This window comes from Geotrypetes seraphini, chromosome 1 (genome assembly GCF_902459505.1).
Source record: "Geotrypetes seraphini chromosome 1, aGeoSer1.1, whole genome shotgun sequence".
In the NCBI taxonomy this organism is placed as follows: domain Eukaryota; kingdom Metazoa; phylum Chordata; class Amphibia; order Gymnophiona; family Dermophiidae; genus Geotrypetes; species Geotrypetes seraphini.
This window is the reverse complement of record NC_047084.1, coordinates 355,175,825-355,200,228: the sequence shown is the minus strand read 5'-3', so window position 1 is coordinate 355,200,228 and position 24,404 is coordinate 355,175,825. Positions and strand designations below refer to the sequence as shown.

The 24,404-nt window shown below is 42.6% G+C and overlaps 1 long non-coding RNA gene across 1 annotated transcript in view; it reads left to right on the top strand.

Moving 5' to 3' along the window:
* Window positions 1–22,875, top strand: part of LOC117367900 — a 59,877-nt gene extending 37,002 nt beyond the window's left edge. Inside the window, exons 3-4 of the long non-coding RNA XR_004540878.1 lie at window positions 2,264–2,369; window positions 22,816–22,875. This is a non-coding gene — a long non-coding RNA (uncharacterized LOC117367900). The remainder of the gene's footprint in view (window positions 1–2,263; window positions 2,370–22,815) is intronic.
* Window positions 22,876–24,404: the final 1,529 nt, after the last annotated feature.

The following is a 24,404-nucleotide window of genomic DNA, read 5'->3' as shown; positions in this document are numbered from 1 at the left end:
TCCACTGGGACCTTTATTCAAGATTCAGTAGTGCAAGACTGACTCAACATGGCCAGTGTTTCAGTACCTTCCTCAGAAGTCTACAAATAAGCAGATACATGGCCCAATAATGACCATAAAAATGTATATAAATCCATATTAACATATTAAAATGCATGAACATTTTTTTAAATAAATATTAACATAAATTAGACAATAAATGAAAAAATTTAAATATATCATAATAAATTAAAAATATTGATATTAATCAAATAATAGTATTTCGCTGATTGTATACCACCTGTTAACAAAACATATTATCTACCTACTTCTTCATAAAATATTCATCAAGAAGCCGGTATTGTCAGCCTTCAATCATCTGAACTGGACATAAATAATATTTCTGCCATTCTTGAGGAGTCAATAACAGAACCCTCTGTACGATCTACCTTATTAGTCTCCTTGATCTTCGAACAGGACCTAAACGCTATAATGAAACTTTATTTCCGACATACTAAAGACATAAGTGTACGGCAAAAGGATTTGGGTCTATCAAGATGTGACACGATCAACCCAGGAAAGAAGGAGACTATTTCTTCTAATGAGACAGGAAACAAGATCTTTGGGGGCCACTTTCTTATTAGCCTAACCATGTAAATGTGTGGTTAAATACCTAGATGCAAAATATGTTTTTCTCGCCCCAGAGCAATTGGCCTTTCTGGACTTGAAGAAAATTGCTTAAGTTGCAACTGACAATAAAAGAAGATAGTGCTTTTCAGTCTTAATAGCCTATGCATAGTATTTTTTCTTTATTGAAAATTGAAAATTTCCTTTATTTTACTTTGGCCTCTCAAGTAATATTAGCGGTCCAAGGAAGTATTCCATTGTCTTCTATTTTTTGTTTAGACCTTTAAATGGTACTTTTACTGTGTTTCATTAGCAAGAAGTTTTTTCTTGTAAAAAAAGTTTCAAATTCAATAAATAATTTAAAAAAATCAAATTATATTTTTTGAATTCCCCCTTTTACAAATCCACGCTAGCGATTTTAGCACTGGTCGTGGCAGTAACAGCTCCCACGCTCATAGAATTCACGTGAGCATTGGAGCTGTTACCGCCAAGGCCGGCACTAAAAAACGAGCTAAGATTTTATAAAAGATGAAAGAATTAATGCAGAATGTAGGGGATTTAGTGATGTATTTAATAAAGTCTGGAGCCCATTGACTAAATTTGTGGAATTATAATAATGTCTATTTATTTTATCTTTCCTTTTGTTCATGTACCTTACACATCCATGGGGGAGGGGGGTTGGAGGGAGGGAAATAAATATTGATGGTGACATTTAGGTAACTTTATTCTTCATTCATATTATATATTATGTTATTATTAAATGTAGGAAATCTGAAAATCTTGAATGATATATACCTGTACAGATAGTGCAATGTATGTAATATCTACTGTTCTTTTATTGTTTGGCACTGTTTTTAGATTAAAAATCAATAAAGATATATTTAAAAAAAAAAAAAAAAAGATTTTATAAAAGGAGGGATATATAAAATACCCAAGAGATTATATTTTTAGACCTCTTGGGAATTGTCCCTGCTCTTCCATTCCCAGATATTCAGCACCAGTTGATATCTGGATACCAATCCTGAATACCTGGGGGGTGTTACCTTGCCAGCTGGCATTAAAAAAAAAAGATTACCACAAACTTAATACCTTAACTGGTTTAACTTGTTTTATAAAAGTTTAGCATGCACTCTACTATGACATAGCAATTGTACAGGATTTATGAAGATAACAAGACACCTTATACCACACAGTAATATAGAAGAATATGGTGTCTGAATTCCTTAGTGACAAATGGTTAATCCAGCACAGCAGTTCAATTACTAAATAGACCTCAAAACCCAAAGGATCAAACTCAGGAAGTCAAAAGGCTTCACTGAAGAGTATATATAACTATCATAGGTCCGCTCCGGAAACCAAACTAGAGTACAAACTCCCATGTTAGGGGAGAAAACGCTCTCCAGCCCCCAAAAAACAGGTGTTTGGCTAGAGAGCGTTTTCTCCCCTCATGTGGGAGTTTTTACTCTCTAGTTTGGTTTCCGGAGCAGGCCTATGATAGTTAAATATACTCTTTAGTGATTTTAAGGTCTATTTAGTAATTGAATTGTTGTGCTGGATTGACCACTTGTCACTAATGAATTCAGACACTGTATTCTTCTGCATTACTGTACAGCAATGTATAATATTCTGACCACGTGCAATGTAACTTTTATTTCAGGTTCTCTTCCTCCCTTGAGATAGAAAGTGGAGGCTAACAGTTTCACTGCCTGTGCTGTGTACAAAGTGGAGAGCAACTGGACTTGAGCATGAGAGATTCCATTGAGGTAAATGGGTGATTGTTGAACAATTGTGCATGAGACCTCTTGTGTGTCATGTTTCCTCTGATGTTTCCTCATCTGTTGTTTGTTCCTTGTTTTCTGATCTCCAAGAGGACAATTTTTAAAGCCACTTCCCTAAATCAGTACTATATGGGTGCAAATAGACACTATAAAATTATTCATCTGGTATGTATATAGCTATTTTAGAAAGCTGCTATTTACATGTGTAAATCTGCAGCATACACAGCTCTCCAGAAGGCAACTTGTAGGAATTGATTTGTGTAGGTTGGCAAAACATGCAAATATTTCTAATTTTACAAAGGCAATACAGTACTCCCCCAAAATTCACGGGGGTTCCGTTCCAGGAACCCCCGTGAATTTCAAAAAAACTACGAATGCGGTTTTTCCCCTGTCAAAAGGCAAGGGAGGCAGGAGAGGGCAGCTGGAGTGCCGGCGGGTGAAGAAAATCACTCGCGGTCTGCTCCGACCGCCTCTGCCTGTAGTAAAGTCGGGCTACACCAATCAGGAGCTGCTTTGACATGCAGCTGCTGAGTGGTGTAGCCTGACTTTACTACAGGAAGAGTCAGTCAGAGCAGACCACGAATGATTGAGTCCGTGATTCGTGAACCGCAAACTCATGGGAGAACACTGTATATGCTTAGTTTATAAAATCTGGACAGTGGCATTTCCACCTGCTCTGAAGCAGGTACAAACACCAGCTAACTGTTCAGTTGCCCCTGGGGCAGTAGCAAAGTAAGTGGGAGGTGTGGGAGAGTCCACCCCAGGCGCCGTCTTGGTGGGGCGCTAGCACCCGTCTTCCTCTCTGACCCCCGCTCCTTCTCGACCTCCCCTGCCGCCTACGTGCACCCCTTCCCTGCACCTCTATTCTGATTGGCCCAGGCGCCTCAGGCCCCACCTGTGGGCGGGGTTTCTGCTGCCTGGGCCAATCCAGCCCCATTATGGACCCGGCTGGCCTGCCGGATGGGCGGGCTTGGCACCCGTCTGTCTGGCCAACTTAACAGGTACAGGGAAGGGGGTCGTGGGGTCGGCCGGGGGGGTCGTGAGTCGGCGGGGGGGGGCAATCGGGGGTTCTGGGGAGGGTGGTCATTGGGGTGAGGGGGGTTGTGTCGAGGGCAGGAGGCTCTGGGATCCCTCCTGCCCGTATTTTAGTGGGGGGTAGGGGGTCACCGGGACCAGGAGGGCTTGGGCTCCCTCCTGGCCCCTTCGTGTCAGAGGGGGGTCACCGGGGCCAGGAGGGCTTGGGCTCCCTCTTGCCTCGATGTTGTCAGGGGGGTCGCAGTTTGATGGGGCAAGAGGGCTTGGGCTCCCTCTTGCCCCAATGTTGTCGGGGGGGGTCGCGGTTTGACGGGGCAAGAGGGCTTGGGCTCCCTCTTGCCCCGATGTTGTCAGGGGGGATCGCAGTTCGTCGGGGCAAGAGGGCTTGGGCTCCCTCTTTCCCCGATATCGTCGGGGGGGGTGATGCATCGCAGCAGGAAAGATTGGCCATCTCCCCTGCCGCGATGTGATCACTCCTGTACCCGAACTGCCACAACCTGCGGCAGGAGAGTTTGGGCATCTCTCCTGCCGCGGTCATAGCAGTTCGGATAGAGGGGTGATCGCATCGTGGTAGGGGAGATGAGGCATCTCTCCTGCCACGATGGTTGCAGTGGGTAGGTTGCCGGGCCACTGAACTGATCGCGCCAGCAGCCATCAGCTCAGCGGCCCCTTTTTCGGCACTTAAACCTGGTTTGACTTCGTCTAAGTCAAAAAGGTCTAAGTGCCGACTGGGCAACCTACCTACAGTTTTGGTTATACCTGTTGTACGCCTAGGTGTAGGTCGTCCCAACTCTCACCCACTGCCCGCCCTTTCCCCTCCGCTAAACACGCCTCTTTTCTCTCTGTGCTTTTAGAGGCAGGGGAAAGGCCTAAGCCGTTTTTAGATACGTCTAAAAACCAGCTTTGGTTATGGGTACTTGGATGATCAGGCTTTTTGTTCGTCCAAGTAGCTATTTAGGACACTTTTTAGACTTTTTTTTTTATTATGAACCCCTTAGTGTCCAGCTTTCGCATCCATTATTGACCACTGAGGGCTAGATGCACAAAACACGGTCGGTGGGTCGCTATTGGACGATTTTTTTGGCCAATACAGAAAAGCGATTGATGTTCCAAGAAGTCTGCATGCAAATTATTTGCACAGAAGTTTCATCTGACCAGTCACTCTGAGAGCGACTGGTGCGCAAAGCCGGTTTGGGGAAGCTCCAAAGCAGCCTCCTGCCACTCAGCTATTAGGGTTTTTTTCTTTTTTTAATGATACAGATGTGCATGTGTTACACACGTACAATATCTGGCCCATTTTTTTTTTTAATGCTGTGCTCCCCCCCCCCACCAATGATAGCCCTTCCCGATGACCCCCCAATGAACCAGAAGGCATGAGGGATGCCCACTCAATCCTGACACCGTGACACCCCCCGCACAAGCAAAAATCAGCAGGAGCTATGCCCACTCCCTCCTGCCACCAGATGCCCTACCACACCAGGATCCCCCCTGAAATGTGCCCTCCTCTTCCTAAAAACAAAACAAAACAGCAGGAGGATGCCCACTCCCTCCTGCCACTGGATGCTCCCCCCAGCCCCCCTCCTAACCACCCCCGTACCTGTCTAAGAAGTTGACTGAAGGAGGGATGCCCAGTCCCTCCTGCTCCAAAGCTCGCCACTCCAAAATGACAGGCCTTCCCCTTTCCAGTGCATCATGTGATGCACGGGAAGGGGCCTAAAGCCCTGATTGGCTCAGACACCTAAGGCCCCTCGCCTTAGGCATCTGAGCAAATCAGGCCTTAGGCTTCTCCCTCTGTATCCCGGGATACATAAGGAGGAGCCTATGCCCTGATTGGTTTGACTGAGCACCTGAGACAATCAGGGCCTTAGGCCCCTCCCCATGTATCACATGACACACTGGGAAGGGGAAGGCCTGCCATTTTGGAGTAGTGGCCCCCGGAGCAGGAGGGACCAGGCATCTCTCCAGCTGTCAACATCTGAGACAGGGTGAAGTTCAGGGGGGGGGAGGGTATCATCCAGTGGCAGGAAGGAGTGGGCAACCCTCCTGCCGACTTTTTTTTTTTAAGGAAGGGACGGAGACATTTCACGGGGATCCTGGCACAGGGGGCATCCAGTGGCAGGAGGGAATGGGCATCCTTCCTACTGATTTTTGCTGGCACGGGGGGTTTTCACGGTGCAAGAGGGAATGGGCATCCCTCCTGGCTCCATTCTGGTTCATCGAGGGATCATCAGGGAGGGCCATCATCAGCGGGAGGGGGGCTGGCACTTTTTTTTTTTAATGGGGCAAATACTGTGCATGTGTAACACATGCACAAAATCTGTGCCTTAAAAAAAGAAAAACCTCCAACAGGACCTCCGTGCAAATAACTTACATGCAAACTTCTTGGAACATCAATCACTGTTCTAGGGTCGGCCAACAGCGACCCACAAGGTCTTAATGATCGTGTTTTGTGCATCTAGCCCTAAGGGTCAGACTAATTAGAAAGAGAAGGTGATACAGAGTGAAAGAGAAGTGTTCAAGTCATTCTAACTTAATATTAACCTGTTTTATCATCCTATGCTTATTGTTATCCTGTGCTTATCATCTTTTGTCTATTGCAAAACAGGCTCACATTCCATCTGGACAGTGTGTTCTCATTATCCACGTGTTCCATATTCACAGATTCACTTATTCGCACAAAATAAAATGTAATCTATTTTCTCTATTCTCTGGGCATTTTCGCTTATTTGCGGTCACGCAGAGTGTGTTCCCTTGAGGATGAAGATATTCATAGAGCTGTGCTTGAGTATTATTACACCAAAAAGATTGTTTTAGCAAAAACAGTGTGTATGAAATGCATTTATAAAATGCAGAATGTGAGATCACGTGATGCAGTGAGGAGAGCGGACGTGTGATCTGCAGCTGCCGGGCCCTCGCGCGCTCAGCCCTGTACTACTCACTACTTTGGCAACTTGCAGTTCCATGGTTCCCTCCTCCGGTTGGTCAGCCTATGGACAACTTTGTGTCCAAATCGGGTGGCTGCCGAGCCAGCAGAACCGCGGCTAAAACCAAGGAGAAAATTCGGCTGGTCGACGACAGCATGGTGGAGGCGGGGCCTGTCTTCGATGGCAGAGTTTACTGTCACACAACTGAGGCAGCTTACCTCGGCAGTGGCATCTGCTTTGACCCCACAAATGGAGAAGCTTTCGACCCAAATGTTGCATTTGAGACTTTGCTGGGGGAGACGATGACCCGAACCACAGAGCTTGAGATGAGAATTTCGGCAGTGGAAGACTTGGCGTAGACCCTGAGTGATTGACTTGCTAGTCTGGAGCAGCGCCTGTCGGTGAGTGAAGAACGAACGGAAGATCTCGAAAATCGCTCTAGGCGAGACAACTTACGCTTTATCGGGGTCCCGGAAACGCTGTCAGATCGTCAATTGGGGACTACCTTTAAAGACTGGCTTGCCGCTGAATTCCCTTTGCCTGCTGGCCTGGGTTTCCTCTGCCTGGAACGGATCCATCGGGTGGGCCACCTGGAGACTGAGCGACAGCAGCCTAGGGTCGTGGTAGCGGAACTGCATAATTACCTTCATAAGGTAGAAATCCTTAGGCAATATTGTCTCCAGAGAGATACTCTTAAGTATTATTCTGTGGCTCTATAGGCTCGGCGGCGGAAGTTTCAACCGTTGTGTGTGGCATTGGCAGCAAAGCAGATTCGATTTCTTTTCTTATATCCGGCAGTCCTCAATATTCAAGAGAATGGGGTCTGGAAGTCTTTTGACTCTTTAGAGGCGGCCCAAGCCTTTGTAACACAACTTGCCTGATTGAACTTGTGGAGCCTTTCTGTATTGGAGGGGGGGGGTTACTTTACTCTGATTATTTCCATTTTGGCTTGTGCTCGGAGCTGCGGAGTACCGGAACCTGGCTTTGTTGCCTACCCGTGTGACTTTTTGGTTCTTAACTACTTTGCTTATCTTTAACATGGTTTTCTGTGAGTGTGCGTGGGGGCCCATTGCATTTTGTTGATCTTTTGGGGCTCCACTGGGTGTGGGTCCTGTTGGTGGGTGTGGTTGTTTGGAGGTTTGTTGGGGATGGGTGGGGGAGCTGGGGTTGGGAGGGTGGTTGGGGGTGGAGGGAGGTCCGGAGTCCCTGATGGGGATTCGTTGTTTGTATCAACACATTCTGTATAAATTTCTATGGGGTATAGGACGCATTTCCTGTTAAAATGCAGAATGTAATAAACAAGCTGTCCTTTGCAAGAATTGTATACAAAATGAAGGTTTATGGTGTTAGGCAGCAAAAATGTATAATAAGCGCGGTTATTATAACAAAAAGGAAAACCCAGCCCCACGTATAGTAATGGAAGACACAAAAGAGAGTGGGGAAGGGAAACAGCACATCAGCCAGACGGTCAATCAATTTATTAAAAGCATATAAATGGATAAAACTTATACAAAAAAAATAAAATTAAATAAATAATAATACAAGCCTATCAGAGAGTCCAGTACAAAAAGGATAAAAGACTCTGACTCTCTAATAGGTTTGCATTATTATTTTTTATTTATTTATTTTTTTTTGTATAAGTTTTACCCATTTATATGCTTTTAATAAATTGATGTGGCTGATGTGCTCTGTCCCTTCCCCACTCTCTTTTGTGTCTCACAGGATCAATGGTTCCATAGTCACGTTTTTGGGTTTCAAGGGCTTTTCTAGGAACTAACCCCAGAGAATAGTGAGAATGCACTGTATTTGAATGACTTTGCTGAGTGCCAAGGACGTCTCCATATCCAATGAAGACGGGCCTTTGAAAAATTTCTGCAGACCCCCAGCCTTTATCCATTTGTGCTCTGGTTTAGAGAATGACACGAGAACAAATTTGTCCCCGTCCCTGCAGCACCTCAATTTCCCCATCCTGTCCCCGTGAGTTTTGTCGCTATCTCTGTCCCTGCCCCATTCCTGTAAGCTTTGCCTTAATAGCACAAACCTCGAACACTTATGATTTTAAAGTATTTGAGGCTTGTGCAGATGAGGACGGAGCTCAGGCATTGGTGGAATGAGGCATTATGACATCACAATCTGAGCTCTAGAATGTTGCTACTTATGATTTTAAAGTGTTTGAGGCTTGTGCAGATGAGGACGGAGCTTGCAGGAAGGGGGCAGGGGCAAAAAAAAGAACTCGCGGGGACGGGACGGGAAAATGAGTTCCCGCGGGGATGGGGAAAAATTTGTCCCCGTGTCATTCTCTACGCTAATTCTCTATCGACAGAGATGCCCAGGAGTTTTACTTTCTTAGCTATTTCTCTTCCTTTTGTGCCTGCTGAGTCCTCACTGACTTTCCAATTTCTCGTAGCTTACCCCAATATTTCTGCTTGGCTTCCTTATTTTGCAATTTCTAGTCATTTATGAGTGCTTATTTTTTTTTGTCTCAACTCTAGAGCATTTCATCCTCTTCATTTGAAAACCACCGTGGTCTCTTTGTCCTTTTACATTTCATTACTTTCCTAACAATAATGTTTTTATAGCCCTATAATTTTGCTTTATTTTATTTATTTAATTAATTTTATATTCAGCCTGCAAGCCATTAAAGTGGTGTATATTCAGGTATATGAGGCTTTTTTCTATCCCTATAGCAATGTCCTGCATACTTTTTGACACCGTAGCACATTAAACTCGGTGCTGTGGCTGGATGGCACCTGAGGTGCGCAGATTTCGATGTAATGACATCATGCACATGTGTAATTTCATCACGTCGATATCCACACATGTATGGAGGCTCTCCAGCTGTGGCCCTGAGCCTATTTCTATGTCAGTAGGGGCTACTGACGGAGGATAGGTGAGCGAAGAGGAGGAGAGATACCAGCAAGGAGGAGAGGTGCCGGCTGACAGCCTACAGGACGTGCCTCTCGCCGTGAGAGGTACTTCCTGTAAGCAGCCAGCCGGCACCGGTGCCCAGGGCACGATTAACCAATAGGCCAAGTAGGCACGTGCCTAGGGCCTGAAATGGTCAGGGGGGGCCCAATGAAGGAGGGCATCAACATTGTTTTTTCCAAACGGCGATGGGCCCCTCCAGCATCGATCAGCAACGTGCCCCCCCTGATCGGCAACACAGGCCCCACCCCGATCGGCAACGCAGCCCCCCATCGACAGAAAGTAAGACAAGCAAGCAACGCAGGTAAGAAAGACAACGGGAACTGTAATTGTGCAAGCGGTGCTATATGCCCAAAGCTTCCCTCTGACACAGCTTCCTGTTTCTGCCTGGGCGCATAGTGGGGTGGGGCGGGGCAGGGGGCCCAGTGTACTTGTGTGCCTAGGGGCCCTCGACGAATTAATCCTGCGCTGCTGGTGCCTCTCCTCCTCGCTGGCCATCTCGCGGCACACAGTTTGTGATACACTGCCCTACAGGCACACAATCCGAGTTTGTACCTGAGGCAATGAAGGTAACGTGATTTGTCAAAGATCACAACGAGATGCAGTGGGATTTGAAGCAGAGTTCCCTAGTTTTCAGCCCCCTACTCTACCCGTTAGGCTGCTTCCCCCATAATTATTCCTATGCATTGTGTTGCATTGTAACAACCGCATCTGATTATTGTAATACTTAAATGGGAAGAAGGTTTTTTTTTTTTACATCGATTTGATGCACTTCTACCCAGGATGGATCTTCTTTTTCACACCTTGTGACAGCTCCAATAGCGAAACGCTGGCTGACATCGGTGTGGTAGATCCCTGGTCACAGATAAGCTCTTTCCCTTGTTCATAAATTACTTTGTAATTATTGCACTGCACAAAGCCTTTTGTGTGTTTAGTGTTTTTTAGCCACTGAAAATGCAGTGTGTGAGTGAAGGTTTGTTGTTTTTTTTTAAATGCCAGTGATCACCCCTTATATTGCCTGCCATTTTTTGAGGAGACAGTGGGATTCTGAGGCTTTTTCCTCCTCACTTTTATCATTAGTGACTGTTCTCAATGTTGTGGTGAATGCCAACTTTTTTCCTAATTAGCACTGTTGTTTTGCGTGGATACTTCAGTGGGAATGCCATCAATGAACATAAGAATAGCCTTACTAGATCAGACCTATGGACCATCAAGCCCGGTAGCCTGTTCTCACGGTGGCCAATCCAGGTCACTAGTACCTGGCTAAAACCCAAGCTGTAGCAATATTCCATGCAGTGGCTTCCCCCATGTCTTCCTCAATAACAGACTATGGACTTTTCCTCCAGGAACTTGTCCAAACCTTTCTTAAAACCAGCCACGATATCCGCTCTTACTACATCCTCTGGAAACGCGTTCCAGAGCTTAACTATTGTTCTTTGATAAAGCTTTCAATGTTGCTTCAATGTCGTCTTTCATCACCACATTTCTGATCATGGCTGTTGATCCACTTGATCGTTTTGATAGAGTAACTCAGTGTATTCTTTCTATCCTTTCAGCATCTTTCAATATGGATCTTTTACTATTTCATATCATTCCAAGTTAAGACTGGGATTTTCTTTTACTCTTTGTCATTTCCATTTTGCAATTTAAAATGTAAGAACATTACACCAGAAATAGATAAGAACAGGCCCCAAAAATAATTCAGATAATCAAAATAAACCATCTTAGGCCACATCATGGAGATCATAAGCTATAACAAATCACCCATAGCTAGTTAAGCAAAGCAAGCATAATCAAATCTATCAACTTCCAGCTCTGAAATTATTAAGAAACATTACCTTGATTTTTGTCTTTAATTCTTGGTTTATTTCTGTTCACATCCAGGGTGGGTAGGTGGGTGGGAGGAGGGTGGATTACATTGCTATTTTAAATAAGGGAAGGATATTGAAGTATATATTTATTTGTGTTTTTACTGGTTACTCAGGGAAAGGGTGGGTGAGATAAATTGATTGCTTAGGGGTATTTGTAAGATGTATGTGCTTTTCTTGCTTTATTTTGTGTTCATAAATCTGTATATTGCACTGTTAAATACTTGGAAAATCAATAAAATATTTACAAAAAAAAGAAACATTACCTTGAAGAACAAGCTTATTTAAGAAAGTTCTCCAAATATAATGGATGCAAGAAAACAAACCACTGCTATGAGTGATGGAGCATTTGCATGGAAAACGCAGAAAAAAAATGACTCCAACAGCTAAGACTTTAGGCTTTAAATTTAAAAAAGCCTTCTAGCTCCTCTGTGTCTGATATGCTACATCAGGAAAAATTGTTATTGCTTGACCACAAAAGGGAACATCCTCTTTAGAAAAATACAATTTCAAAATACTCCTTTCTCTGCCTCAGACTGAAGTGTTAACTAACAATGTAACCCTAGTGGATATAATATTCTGTGAAGATTCCAAGAACTGGGAACTACCTAGATTCATGAATTCACAATCTGATCAAATTGAGCTTCTTCATTAACTACTCAAGAACCTTTTAGGTACATAAAGAGTCAGATTCTATAAATGACGCCTAACTGCACCTAACTTTTTAGGCACTGGTCCGTGTGGTTGTCAATCAACCGCTAGGGCATCCTATATGGAATTACGCCCAGCAGTGCCTAAGCAGACTACAAGATCCTGAGTGGTGTAGAACGGGTACAAATGGATCAATTTTTTACTGCATCAAGATTTACAAAGACTAAGGGACACTCGATGAAGTTACAAAGTAATACTTTAGAAAACCAATAGGAGGAAATATTTTTTCACTCAGAGAATAATAGTTAAGCTCTGGAACGCATTGCTAGAGGATGTGGTAAGAGCAGTTAATGCAGCTGGTTTAAAAAAAAAGGTTTGGACAAGTTCCTAGAAGAAAAGTCCATAGTCTGCATGGAATGCTGATACTATTTGGGGTTTTGCCAGGTAGTTTTGACTTGGATTGGCCTCTGCGAAGTTGGGTTACTGGATATTCATATGTTCTTATCACTGGATGTCCTAGAGCTGGGGTGTCAAAGTCCCTCCTCGAGGGCCGCAATCCAGTCAAGTTTTCAGGATTTCCTCAATGAATATGCATGAGATCTATTAGCATACAATGAAAGCAATGCATGCAAATAGATCTCATGCATATTCATTGGGGAAATCCTGAAAACCCGACTGGATTGCGGCCCTCGAGGAGGGACTTTGACACCCCTGTCCTAGAGGCAGGAACCAGTATATTAGGCCAAGCTTTACTGGCACCTATCTCAGATGCCTAGTGATGCCAAAGTCAACCACGCCTGTTCTCAGCCCCTAACCATGTCCACTTTCCTGGTAGGTGTCGGGCATCAGAAGGTGCCTCAATTTAGGTGTCACCAAGTGTCAATTTAGGTGTCACTGCATGGATTTCCGTGCACAACTTTGATTGTTAAAAAAAAAAAAATTAAAGATCAAATTAAAGCTTGTTGTCAATTTGGGTCATGCACAGAATTTAATTAGCAGCACCAAAACTAGACACAGAAACAAACACAAAGATGTAAAGCCTCTTCTACAGAATGCCCACTGGTTGCCAATATCCTATCGGATTACCTATAAAATAATTTTGCTCTGTTTTAAAATACGACAGTCAAACTTACCAGCATTCCTAGATAAGCTCTTTTTTTTTTTTTTTATAAATCTTTATTCATTTTAAAGCCAAAAATAAGTGCAACATATTATACAATCATTTATACTTTAACAGCACTTAAATTCAATCAGAATTATATTCTATGACAAATACGTATATCATCCCCCCCACCTTCTACTTATCCAAAAATTTACACTCAAAATTTAAAAAAATCTTCCCACCCACCCGGGACGTGCATTATCAAAAGAGGAAAATCAACAATCAAACTCTTAATACCATTGAGATCCTTACGCTCTGCAGACCATAATTTATTTGTAATTCCCTCCCTAAAAGTCATTAATACTCGAAGAAATGAAATATTCACAATTTATGCTCCGCAGCTATGAAATATTCTACCCTCTCATCTTAGAGAAGAACATAAGCTCGATCGCTTTAAGAGCAGCTTAAAGTCTTTTTTATTCAAAGATGCTTTTCACACTTATTCGCATTCGGTGGTTCGCGGTCCCGGTCATTCGTGATATTTTCTGACTGCGAACTGCCGACAAGGAGAGGGCAGCGGGAGAGGCAGGAGAGAGCAGCCGGAGCGCCGGCGAGTGTAGGAAATCACTCGCTGTATGCTCCGACCGCCTCTTCCTGCACTAAGTCAGGCCTCACCAATCAGGAGCTGCGTGTCAAAACAGCTCCTGATTGGATAAGGCCTGACTTAGTGCAGGAAGAGGCGGTCGGAGCATACAGCGAGTGATTTCCTGCACTCGCTGGCGCTCCGGCTGCTCTCTCCTGTCTCTCCCGCTGCCCTCTCCAGTCTCCCCATTGAAAAACCGTATTCGCGGTTTTTCACAATTCGCAGGGGTTCCTGGAATGGAACCCCCGTGAATATCAGGGGAGTACTGTACTTCTTTTTAAAGAAATATGCAGCTCAGGAGACATCAGAGATTCCCCCTGTCAACCCTTTATATGCTTCCCTAGCCTGCTTTCTTTACTATAACTATTGTAGTTCAACACTTTTCCCTGTTGTATCATGTTGGTCCTTGTATGGTTTGATATGTGTTCTTATTTTATAATAATGTACCCCGTTTTTAAGTGTACATCGCTTAGAAGTACTATAAGCGATATAATCAAATTTTAAATAAACCTAAAACCTGAAAAATAGTATCCTGCTTATTGCTTCTCAGTACGTTGAACGGGCGTGACCAACTGGGCGCCCCTTTGGTCACACCCCTTCAGGCAGGCACCCATGGCCACGACCTCACAGCCATGTCCCACAGTAGGGCATCTGCGAAATGCAGCTATTGGTGTCAATCATCCTGGGGTGTCTGTGGATCTGCCTGCTCTGCTCAAACTCCACTAAAGGGCAACGGATAATCCCCCTGTTCTTCCTCTTATATTTTATGATTCTATGTATTTCCTCTGCAACCATTAGAATTTCTCAGCCAATCACTCATGGTCCTCAGCGACACCACTCAAAAGACTCTCATAGTCCGTGGCTTTAAGTGTCCTATCCTCATCAGACCAATTTAATACTTTTATACTACCGTGTTTTTATAAACGTAGTTTAAATTTATTTATTAAATAGTACTTAGCTTAGGGCTCCTTTTACGAAGGTGTGCTAGCGGTTTTATCGCACGCACCGGATTAGCGCCAAAAAACTACCGCCTGCTCAAAAGGAGGCGATAGCGACTAGCTCACGCAGCAATTTACCACGTACTATTCCGCGCGTTAAGCCCCTAACGCACCTTCGTAAAAGGAGCCCTTAGTGGTCAGAACAGGGATCTCGAGCCAACAAGTCTCAACCAGTTAGGTTTCTTCAAGGCAACAATCTCTTCCCGCTTCTAGCAACAACTCAAGATCACAGCCATCCTGCTAAATACTATTTAATAAATAATAAATAACATTTAAACTAAATTTATATAAATAGTATGAGGATATGAGGATATCCGATGAGGATAGGACACTTAAAGCCACGGACTATGGGAGTCTTTTGAGTCCCTGGTGGTGTCGCTGAGGACCATAAGTGATTGACTGAGAAATTCTAATGGTTGCTGTTTGAATATAGTAATAGCCACCTAATTACTATCGTTGTGATTGATTTCTCTGGAGGATAATTTAATAACGAGTGCCTTGAACATCTATGTATTTCCTTGCATGCATTGTCATAGTACTTCTTTTTGTCTCATCTCCTGGCATGTTGGGAATTCCAGCTAAGTTCTCCAGCCGTCTCTCTTTTTCCTTTAGCTTTAGCTTCTCTGTGTTTCTGAGTAATTTTGAGTTTCTTCAATCATTCTTTTTCTTTTTTACCTTTTGTAGAGACTTTTCACTTTCTTGTAGTACAACTTTCTTGATGTCTTCCCATAATTGTTCTGATACTCTGTCATTAGTATCAATTTCACAGCTGTTATTTAGATTCCAGTGGTATCTTTTCAAGAACATACTTTGCTTCATGTCTGAAAAAAACCATAGCATAATCAGTCATATGGGGCAGAAGGTCTGCAATGAAATAGCTCATCAATGGAATCTCCCCTGGAACTAAAGGAAACTGGCACATAGGAAAATGGTGATGAAGACAAACATGTCAAAATATCCAAAACAGTCAGAAAATGAGTGCAAAGAAAACACAACAGCCGGTAAAAAAAAAAATAGGAAAAATATAAAAAATCATAAAGGACAACCACAGAGTCAAAATGAGATATAAGGGAGTAAAAGGGGGACGAGAGAGAGGAAGGGGAGAGACCGCTTCAGGTTTTCTAGAACGTGGAAGCAGGCAGCCAGTACTATTTGAAAAAAAAAATTTGGTGTGGTAGAAATGAGGAATGATTGAGGATTGTCGCCACCTTGTTTTGACACTGAAGACTCCAAATAAGGTAAGAAGTATCTGGGGTGGAGCAGACCTGAGGAGTCTTGATTTTTTATTTTTTTTTTGTGGTGTGGTGGAAAGAGCAGTGGGTTCTCATACAATAGCTAGTAGTTTTTTCTAAAAGGAAAACATGTAAGAAAACTAGAAGATTTTGCTTATTTTAATTTTGTTTCTTTCTAGAAATGAAATGAAATAGGACATTCTGTTACAGTATCCTTTTCTTTTCTATGGAAACCACATCCCTGTATCACAACGGATCATTTAATCTAATAGACTATGTTACTCCAAAGAGGAGGGTAAGGAGGTGATTCCCTGAAGGGGAAAGGGGCTGCCTTTTTGTAACTATTCAGCCACACTCAAGGTGGTTTACATGTACAGAGATACTTATTTTGTACCTGGAGCAATGGAGGATTAGGTGACTTGCTCAGGGTCACAGGGAGCAGCCCTGGGATTTGATCCCACAGCCTCTGGGTGAACAGACAGCAGCTCTACCACTAGGTCACTCCTCACCTCCAAGTAGGTGGCAGCAATATATTTTTTTTAAAATTCTTTATTGATTTTTAAATAATAACAGTGAACTACAATGAATTATCAAGAGCAAATCAGAAAAAGCACTTTACACATACAAACATTTTAAAACAAATCATTTTCTCCCCCCCCCCACCCTTCCCTTAACTAGCAATAATTAGAAATATATACTTGTAACTATAGTTTCCATAAACTATATTCCATACATAATATTACTATCCTCCCTCCCTCCCACCCTGGATGTGCAAGGAAGTAATCTAATAAGAAAAAGTACATGTCAGCTAATGCGACACTATATATGTAGTCAATGGTCTCCACACCTTATTGAATGCATTACTATGTTCTAAACATTCATTTAAAATATGTGATTTACCTATGGCTGAGGGCTACTGTGGGTATTTTTTTTTGGGGGGGGGTTGATATACATATCACATATGAAATATGTTTCTATATTATGTTGCCCTTATTGTTAGTTTTAAACTGAATAAAGTTTAAAAAAAAAGTGAAATAGATGTGCATGGTACAAATGGTGTGAGAGAGGAAAAGCATACTCTCTTACCTTCACTAAAAAGCAACTACTGCATTGCTACAAGATGAGAGGCATAGAACATTGCAGAAAGGATATTGAGGTCAGGTATATTATTCCTCTTATGATTCAAAGAAGAAAAGAATAGCGCCACTTAGGACCTCTTATACTAAGGTGCGGGATTTAGTGCGTGCTAAACGCTAACTTGTGCGTGTTAGTCTATGGACGTGTTAGCGTTTGGCGCACGCTAATTCGATTACCGCGTGTTAATTGGTCAGCGCACCTTAGTAAAAGAGAGGGTGAGTAACAAATACACGATTATACAAAAATAGGACAGGTAAGGAACAGGCCATGTGGATAGGGAGCAGAATGAACTGAACAATAATCTTTATAATGAACACTTGTCCCCCCAAATAGACTAAAGGCCTATTTTGTAATATAATATGCATACATCCGCAAGTAAAATCTGTGCCATTAAAACAGAGGGGTCAGTATTCTGTAAAAGGTTATTTATACATGGAATGCCTTGTCAGTTCTGCGCTTCTGCGCAATCAAGTTGGGTTTCAAGAAAATGTTGAAAACGCAATAGGTTGTAAATGCTTTCTTGAGATATTGTGTGATGTTATTACCTGCAAATGTTTTATTAGACAGATATTCTGGATCTTATAGCAAAAGTTTTGTTTGGGGGTTTTACGTATTGAACATGTATGTACTGTCTAATATATATGACTGTTGTTATGTAAACCATATAGGATTTATATAGTATATAAATTTTAAATAAATAAATACATGTTCTGCATGTTCCTGCCAGTTAAAACCTGGTGGCCTTCTTATAGCATTACCCCTATAGTCCCCAAGAAAATGCATGAATTATTTGCACGAATGAGCAGAATTAAAAATGGAAAAAAAAAAAACCCATCTGAAAAGATTCGCCAATCAATCCTCAAAAAAAGACATCACAGAGAGAATGAAAATGTAAGAGGATTTATGCTCCTAATATCGAGCGTTCCGAAAAATGTCCTTGTCATTGCATAAAATGTAAACCTATGCAGTCAACGTGCAACACATTGTTACGGGTAAGTGAAATTAATCAGAAATGTACTGAAGTGCCAGCAGAGATAATTGCAGAATTAACAGTCTGATAGAATGGAATATAAAACATAATGCCAAGAAATAATGTTTTTGCGTGGACCATACTGCTGGTGCTCTGATACTGATCACTGCATCTTAGATGATCGTCCTCCATGACATCAGAAACATGTTCTCCATTTGCAATTTCCAGGTCTAATATTGTCCCCTAACATGGGAATTTTGTTACCAGCAGAGAATCCAGAACCTCCCTGGACTCCCTTAGTATCCTGAGATGTCCATTTGTAAGTCCCACACAAACACTGTCTTCTGTGAATGATATGGTATCTATTCCAATATTGTACATAGCCTTGTCCAACACCAGCAACTCTTTTCCAAGGGCTTCTTCTGTAGACATCGAATAAACATATTGTTAAGCAATTCTGTTTTTTCATTATCACCTCCCTCACTTGACTTCTTTCAGTCATGCAGTGCTGTCTCTTTTCCCTGACAATCCTTTATTACCCCTTGCAAGTCTAGAATAGCCCTCACAGGGTATTTGTACATTCCTTGGCATCCTGGGGGCACCCCTTTAGGGAAATGCAGGGTTATTTTTACTGAATACAGTATTTGGGTCTGGTTGGGATCAATAAAACAGGGATGGGGGAAGTATCATTGGCAAAACAGTACCCACTCTTTACAAGCACTCAGTCTGGACCTGAATTGCGGTTCTGAAGCATTTACTGAAAAACTACTCTACACACAAAATGAGCAGACTGTACAGTAAGAGCAAAAAGCACAGGCAGAGAGCAAAAGATAACAGAAGGCACTCAAAATCACTTAATTCCCGGCCCCCCTCCCAGGATCTTCCAAACCCCGAGAGATTCCTCTTTCACTCCTGTCTCTTGAATACCTCTCAGATGTAGTCACAGATGGGGCATTTTCTGGCTGGATCCTCAGATCCAAAGGATATCCACTGTGTCCTGTCTTTTTTTTTTTTCCAATACAGTGGTTCCCTGCTATTCTCTTGTACTCCCGTGTTGCTTAATTCATGCTTTCAGTGAAGCAGTGAAGCCTAAGCAACCTGTCACTACTTCTCTGCTCCTTCTGGTACTAAACATCTTTAGTCCCTTTGATGTGGTGTATAATGGCCAGGGGACAAGAAACCAAAGATAATATTTCAGATGGAGGTGGGATTAGAGAGTTGTGCGGGGACAGAAATCCCACCCATCCCCACCCGTCCCCGCCAGGATCCTCTCCATTCCCACCCGTCACTACCAGGATCCTCTCCGTCCCCACCCATCCCCGCAAGGAATTACCTCCATCCCTGCCCGTCTCCATAAAAAGCAGCAATTACTTCTGACAGGATCATCAATTCCACAGTTTCTTTTGTGTTTGCGCTGCTGTTTTCCTTGTGGAATCTCTTTGGTGGAACCCTTTTTTTGTTTTCTGTTCAGGTAATTAACTTATAAACCCCCTCTTTTACTAAGGCTGATGTGTCCTTATATTATATAGATGAACCCTGCTTCCAAAGCCTTCCATCCCCGTGGGAGTCCCGTTGGCTAGAGGGGGGGTCCCCATGGGAGTCCTGTGAGCCAGAGGGGGGTCACCGTGGGTGTCCCGTGGGTTAGGGGGGATTCCTGCGGGACCCCCGTGGGACCCGCAGGATTCCCGCGATCCCCGTTCCCGTGCAGACCTCTAGGTGGGATTTTATACCAGATCCAGTTGCTTTCCAAAAGGGCCACCTCCTTGTTCTGGAAACTATAGGGGTGCCTTTTCATACAGGGGATTCCCCTGGGGGCTGCTACGGCGCCTTCTTTTCCATCTTTGATTATCTACCACACGTGTGCAAGTGTTTTTCAACCCTTGTTTGTTCTACAAAAAAGTGGAGTTTTTTGCCAGATGAAGCTGAACTGAGGCTTTTTCTCCACTTTTCTTTTCTCTTTCTTGAATGATCGGGTTGTGTGTGTGAGCCTGTGTGAGTGTGGTGGAGTGCGTGGCCTTGCGGTGTCTTGAGGGGCCCCTAGTTATTTCAATTACCCCAATATTGACTAGGTAAATGTAGCATCTGGACTTGCTAGGAAGTAGAATTCCTTGATGAAATCAAGGACTGCTTTAAGGACCAGCTAGTTCAGGAACCAACAAAAGTGAAGCAATTCTAGACCTAGTCCTTTGTGGAGCTCATGAATTGGTATGGGAGGTAATGGTGCTGGAACCACTTGATAAAAGTGGCCATAAAATGGTCAGATTTGATATAATCTCTGGAGTAAGTACACAGAGGAAATGCAATACAATAGCATTTAACTAAAAAAAAAAAGGAGGCTATAATAAAACGAGGAGATTTATAAAAAAGGAATGTAGATGAACAGTTGCATAAGTCAAAAATTTATTTATTTTATTTATTTATTTACGTATTTATATACCACTTGTGACCTAAGTGATTTACATTCAGGTACTCGTGCACTTTCCCTATCTGTTGCATTAGTTGTGGATGTTATTTAAAAATTCCATCCTGGAAGCCCAGACTAGATATATTCCATGCATTGAAATAGGATGAAGAAAGGCCAAATGACAGCTGGCATAGTTAACAAGTGAGGTGAAGGAAGCTATTAGAGCTAAAAGAAGATCCTTCAAAAAGTGGAAGAAGAATCCTTCTTAAGATAATAGGAAACAGCATAAGGAATGACAAGTCAAATGCAAAGTGCTGATATGGAAGGAATTGGAATGAGTAAGATCTCTTCCAGTAGTTGCGGAAACCATTCCCCCAGACTGTCACATCTTGTCACAAAATATGTACAAATGTTCCAGCAATCTCTCCAACAAATTCCCGTCCCAAGACCCCAAAAATCCGTTTGAGGTAAGCAGGTGTGTAATACCACTGAAAAATCAGCTTTTCCCTTTAATCCTCCAGCCGCTCCTCAGTCTCACTGTCCCTGCCTCTGATATTGCTTACATTTTTTCTAAGCTCCTCCATCCTCGTCTGAAGTTTGGATTGCACAGAGGTCAAATTTGATTTTAAATCTTGAAACCAGTGGTGCATTTCTTTCTGGAGCAGGCTCAGTGCTGCATCCTATAACTCCTTGGGGGCCAACGCCAATGTACCCAAGTGACCAGGCCCAGAAGTAGGCACTGCCCTGGAAGAGACATTCTGTTCATATATTGTTGGGTAATGACCTCTTTCTAGTGGTCATTACCCAACAATTTCAACCGTTAAGGGAAGGCCCTGCCAATAGAAATGCAGGCTACCACTATAAATTGGAGATAAGGCAGTTAACAACACTTAGGTCTCCGAAGCTAAGCTCATAAGCAACCTTCTGTCAGGATGGCGTCACTTCCTCCAATTGCTAGGGTTTTTCACATATCTCTATCTTTAAAATGGAGTTGATTCACTATTCTTTCACGTGAAATATCTGTCTTATTTGCTATTCATGAACTCAGAATTGCTTAGTTCACTATATTTACCCCAAATTCTTATTTATACTACCTTTATTGATATAATTTTTCATAATTGTACCATATAATATGGATGGAGTAGTGGTAGACCTTGATCGATTTTCAACAGATTGTGTTCATGAAGAGCCAGCTAAATTAAATGTAGACAAAGCGATAGGGCCGGATGGTGTACATCTGAGAATGCTGAAGGAACTTAGGGAAGTTCTGGTGGCTCCACTGACTGACCTTTTCAATGCTTCTCTGGAGTCGGGAGTGTACTGGAGGACTGGTGAAGGGAGGCTGTGGTCCCTCTACACAAAAGTGGAATAAACAAAGAAGCAGGGAATTACAGGCCAGTAAGTTTGACTTCTGTGGTAAGCAAATTAATGGAAACACTTTTAAAACAGAGAATAGTGAAGTTTCTGGAATCTAGTGGATTACAGAACTGAAAGCATCATGGATTCACTAGAGGTAGGCCTTGTCAGACAAATCTGATCAATTTCTTTGACTGGGTGATCAGAGAATTGGACAGAGGGAGTGTGCTAGATGTGGTGTATTTACATTTTAGCAAAACCGTTGACAGTGTTCCACATAGATGTCTAATAAATAAACTGAGTGCTCACAGGATGGGCTACAAAGTGATGGGCTGGGTCAAAAACTGGTTGAGTGGAAGGCGAAAGAGGGTAGAGATCAATGGAGATCGCTCTGAGGAAAGGGATGTTACCAGGGGTGTGCCTCAAGGTTCTGTTCTTGGGCCTATTCTTTTTTAACATTTTTATAAGCGATATTGCTGAAGGGCTGTCAGATAAGATTTGCCTCTTTGCGGATAATACCAAAATCTACAGTAGAGTAGACATCCCAGATGGTGTGAAACATATGAAGAAAGACCTAGTTAACCTTGAAAAATGGTCTGAAATTTGGCATCTAAAATTTAATGCTAAGAAATGCAAGGTCATGCATTTGGGCTGCAAAAATCCGAATGAATGGTACAGTTTAAGGGGAGAAGAACTTATGTGCATGACAGAAGAGCGGGACTTGGGTGTGATTGTATGTAATAATCTTAAGGTGGCCAAACAGGTTGAAAAGGTGACAGTGAAAGCTAGAAGGATGCTAGGGTGCATAGGGAGAGGTATGGGTAGTAGGAAAAAGGAGGTATTGATGCCCCTGTATACGACCCTGGTGAGACCTCATTTAGAATATTGTATACAATTCTAGAGACCGCACCTTCGAAAAGATATAGAAAGGATGGAGTTGGTCGAGAAGGCTACTAAAATGGTGCGTGGTCTTCATCATAAAGTGTATGGGGACAGACTTAAAGATCTCAATATGTGGAAAGGCGGGAAAGAGGAGATATGATAGAAATGTTTAAATACCTACATGGCATAAATGCGCATAAGTTGAGTCTCTTGCATTTGAAAGGAAGCTCAGGAATGAGAGGGCATAGAATGAAGTTAAGAGGTGATTGGCTCAGGAGTAATCTAAGAAAATATTTTTTTGCAGAATGTTTCCCAGAAGAGGTGGTGGAGACAGAAACTGTGTCTGAATTCAAGAAAGCATGGGATCTCTTAGAAAGAGAGGATGAGATAATGGTTACTGTGGATGGGCAGACTGGACCTTTATCTGCCATCATGTTTCTATGTTTCTGTAATAAAACATGATAAGTGTTTTCACATTTTATATTTTGTATCTTATACTGTATATTGCCTTTCCTTGTATTGCCACTGACACCATCTTTGCGAATATAGGAGGAGTGGCCTAGTGGTTAGAGGAGATCAACTGCCTCAACACCCTGAGGTTGTGAGTTTGATTCTCACTGCAGTTCCTTGTGACTCTGGGCAAGTCACTTAACACTTCATTGCCCCAGGTATAAAATAAGCACCTCTCAAAAAAAAAAAAAAAAAATACGTAAACTGTTTTGATTGTAACCACACTGAAAAAGCAGTATATTAAGTCTCAATCCCTTTACTGCTTCTAGAGATATAAGAATAGCCATACTGGGTCAAATGTTTGAGTCAAGCAGCAAGGGTTGTGAATGGGGAGGAGGGATGTCCCAAAGGGAAGGAGTGAAAAAAGATTTGCAGAGACGAGATTCAAGCTTTAGAAGTATATCAGAGACCAAAAGGATCCATGTAGAGATCAAGGAATGAAAAAGTGAATCTAAAAGAAAGGACGGTATCTCAAAGTTAGTCAAAATAAGAAGAATTGTTTCCATAGCTGACTTTAGTGGAAATGAAAGAAACAAAATAACTTGGAAAATGAATGGAATGGCAAAAAAAAAAAAGGATGAATGGAATGAATAACAAAATGAATTTTCTGTCGCATGCTCTTGCTATTTACTTTAGCTGTCAGCATTGTGGAAACAAGAATATCTGCTATTAATATTGTTGGTTTTTCAGCATATACCTATACTGAAGGCTCCATGTATTTAGCTAAGATGGAATTTGCATGACGCGAGAGGAGAGAGGTAAAAAAGACTTTGGTGAAGGAAAGGTCTGCGTTCTGGTGCCTGGCCTGTGATCATTCCTGCCCTTGTTGACTTTAAATAAAAGGAAAGTGCAGATTGACATGCTTTAGAAGAATGGCTTATTCAAACACAACAAAGGCAGACTTTGATGCATATTGTCGTGCTCTTGACAGTCCCAAAGTGCCAGTTGACTTAAAAGGCAATTTTCAAGGTTCATTGGATCCCTGGTGGGCTGGCCTTCAGCAGCTCAATGAGCGGTACAGCTGTTATTTTGGAGGTGTATTGGCTCTCACTACAAAAGATGCCAGGGGAAAGGAGCTGATCCAGGGGACAGGGTTTAGAATAGACTCCTTTTAAGTACGTTTAACCTAGGGCAGGAGAGATATGAACAGACCCTGGAGCTAACAACCAAGATCAGGCTTTGAAGCCCCTATTGTGGTTAACTGAGATCACAAATCGCCTTGTGTTCCCCAAGTTTCCCCAGAAAGTTACGTAATATCCTATACAAATAAAAAAAAGACATGAAAGAACAAGAGAGAGGAAAAAGCAGTGATGAGAACCAATCGATAGACTACGCATTTTTTTATGTCATTCAGAACACTACGATCAAATAATCAATACCTTT